The sequence below is a fragment of the Myotis davidii genome, unplaced genomic scaffold (genome assembly GCF_000327345.1).
Source record: "Myotis davidii unplaced genomic scaffold, ASM32734v1 scaffold71, whole genome shotgun sequence".
NCBI lineage: Eukaryota > Metazoa > Chordata > Mammalia > Chiroptera > Vespertilionidae > Myotis > Myotis davidii.
In genome coordinates, this window is record NW_006283588.1 from 3102489 (window position 1) to 3105494 (window position 3006).

The 3006-nt window shown below is 41.2% G+C and overlaps 1 pseudogene; it reads left to right on the plus strand.

Moving 5' to 3' along the window:
• The first annotated feature begins 1288 nt into the window (after positions 1-1288).
• On the plus strand, positions 1289-1992 carry LOC102770803 (annotated as a pseudogene).
• Positions 1993-3006: the final 1014 nt, after the last annotated feature.

A 3006-nucleotide genomic window follows, 5' to 3' on the forward strand; every position in this document is an offset into this window, starting at 1 on the left:
CCGGGATGAGGGAATGATGGCTGTTTGCAGCTGGTCACACCCCCTCCAGGGTGGGGGTCCACACTGGGGTGCCTGGCCAGTCTGGGTGAGGGGCTGAGAGCCATTTTCAGGCTGGCGGGCGACCGAAGCTCCCAACCCCTCCTTTTTTTTTATTCTGGGATTTATTTACCTTCTATAGCTGTCCCTGGAGCTGAGAGCCGGCTCCAGCTCTGAGGCTGTGGCTGGCTGAAAGCAAGCATCTGAGTTTGTTTATCTTCTATAATTGAAACTCTGTTGCCATCACTGGCACTTTAAGCTCCGAGCCCGTTGGCGGCAGAAAGCAGGTTTCTGGGTTTGTTTAGCTTCTATAATTGCAACATTGTTGCATCTGGAGCTCAGAGCTGGGCTGCAGCAGGCAGGGAACTTGGCTTCCACTGTTACTGGAGCAAGCAAGCCTCATGTTCGCTTCAGCTGCATCGCTGCCGGCCGCCATCTTGGTTGGCAGTTAATTTGCATATCTTGCTGATTAGCCAATGGGAAGGGTAGCAAAGTTACATTAATTACCATGTTTCTCTATTATCATATAGGATGTGTATACATTTTGAGGGACTCCCTCTATATCCTAGGTCTAATTGTATGCTCACTATGTTACACAACTCAATTGAAATATAAGTATTATTGAATTTCTGAAATTGGCAGACAAGAATTCCTCTGTTTTGTGATTGTAAATTTACTTAATTTACTCAAAGTATTATTTTGTATTTCAATTATATTCTTACCTTTTTATATCATTTTGGCCTATTACTATAAATCTTGGTCTCTGGGAAAACATATATTTACAGAAGAATATAATTACAAATTGAATATTCTTTAAAATCAAACTGTTCTACATGTTTTCATGAGTGAAGAGGAGACTCACAGTTGTAACACCAGTTTCCCACCATGTAAACATTTAATATTATTGAACACAGTTTAAACAAGATAGCGAATCTCTCATTGTTTTTGGTCCAAGAACTATTTGTTGTCTTGTGTTTTTGTCAGAAATTTTTACCTGCTTTGTAACATAATGATTTATTAAATGAATAATTCACAGCCAAATTCCCATTTAGCAGCAGACCAAAGTTTTAGTGAGTGTACTGGCATACTGCTAAAGGTATTTTCCGTCCAAACATCCAAGTCATTATCGGTCCACAGGATTTGCTCACGTTTTTTGTTGTTGTTTTGGGGAAGAAGGGGCATTATTTTATTTTTATTTTGAAACTATGATTATTGGAAAATTAAAAAAAAATTGAGGCAGCTCTCATGGAGGCAGCTGGCATGAGGCTGGGGAGCACTGAGCCTCACCTTGTACCCTGCGTAGCCAAGACTAGTGAACAATACAGTCAGGATGGCTAAGAGTGATCCCAAGAAGCCACAGGGCAAGATGTCTGCTTATGCCTTCTTTGTGCAGACATGCAGAGAGGAACACAAGAAGAAAAACCCAGAAGTTCCAGTCAGTTTTGCAGAATTTTCTAAGAAGTGTTCTGAGAGGTGGAAGACAATGTCAGCAAAAAAGAAATCTAAATTTGATGAGATGGCTAAGGCAGATAAAGTACACTATGATCAGGAAATGACGGATTATGGACCAGCTAAGGGAGGTAAGAAGAAGGAACCAAATGTCCCCAAAAGGCCAACGTCTGGATTTTTCCTTTTCTGCTCAGAATTCCGCCCCAAGATCAAATCCACAAACCCTGGAAGTTCTATTGGAGATGTGGCAAAGAAGCTGGGTGAGATGTGGAATAACTTAAGTGACAGTGAAAGCAGCCTTACAACAATAAGGCTGCAAAACTGAAGGAGAAGTATGAGAAGGATCTCGCCAACTATACGTCTAAAGGCAAGTTTGATGGCACAAAGGGTCTTGCTAAAGTTGCCCAGAAAAAGATGGAAGAAGATGAAGAGGAGGAGGAGGGACAAATGGAGGAGGAGGAGGAGGAGGAGGAGGAGGAAAGAAGCTGTTTATCTATCTCCTTGTGAATGAATACCTTAATGTAGGAGCGCCCTAATTGACACAGCTCTTATTTGAGAGGTGCCTGTTGCCCTCAGTAAGATTAATTACACAATTGGGTCATGATCATATATATGTAGTCTCTCAAAGTGCTCCAGAAATTGTCCGTGGTTTGCATGAAGTGGCCATGGGTCTGGAGCATCCAGAAACTATATCAAAGTTATACATATTTCCAAACATTTTTAAAGTGAAAAGGCTCTTGTGTTCTCCTCAATCTGTGTCCTTTGCTGTTGGTGTGACAAGGCATTTAAGGATGTTTCTGGCATTTTCTTTCCTATTTTTTTTTTAATCTGTAAGGTGGTGTTACCTGTTTGGTTATTGGCTAGAAATCCTGAGTTCTCAACTGCACATATCTATAGTTTGTAAAAAGAACAAACAACCAAGACAAGCTCTTGATGCTCTTTGCTTAGCGTTGAGGCTTAGGTAAGATGCCTTTTGGAGGGGCCGCAGCTCAGGGAGTGCACTGTGAGGCTGGGCAATGCAGTGAGCATCCATTTAACTTCAGGTTGTCTTGTTTCTGTCTATAGTGACATAGCATCCTGCCATTCTTAGCTGTGGAAAAAGGGGGTCAGCTGGCATGAAAGTGTTTGGATCTGTTTTAGTTAGTGTGGTAGTTTAAAAAAATACTGAAATACTGTACAACTCTTCATTGTCAACAAAGTGAAGAGTCACTGCATCAATAAAACTTCAAGAACTTTCTGTACTAAACACAATTTGCAATGTTTTGTTATTTTTTGTATGTTTGGAATGTTGAAATGTTTTTGAAGTTAAATAAAAACAGTATTACATTTTTTAAATTACATTTTATTAATTTTTTACAGAGAAGAAGGGAGAGGGATAGAGAGTTAGAAACATCGATGAAAGAGATCGATCAGCTGCCTCCTGCACGCCCGCAACCAAGGTACATGCCCTCAACCGCAATCGAACCCAGGACCCCTCAGTCTGCAGGCCGACGCTCTATCCACTGAGCCAAACCGGTTCGG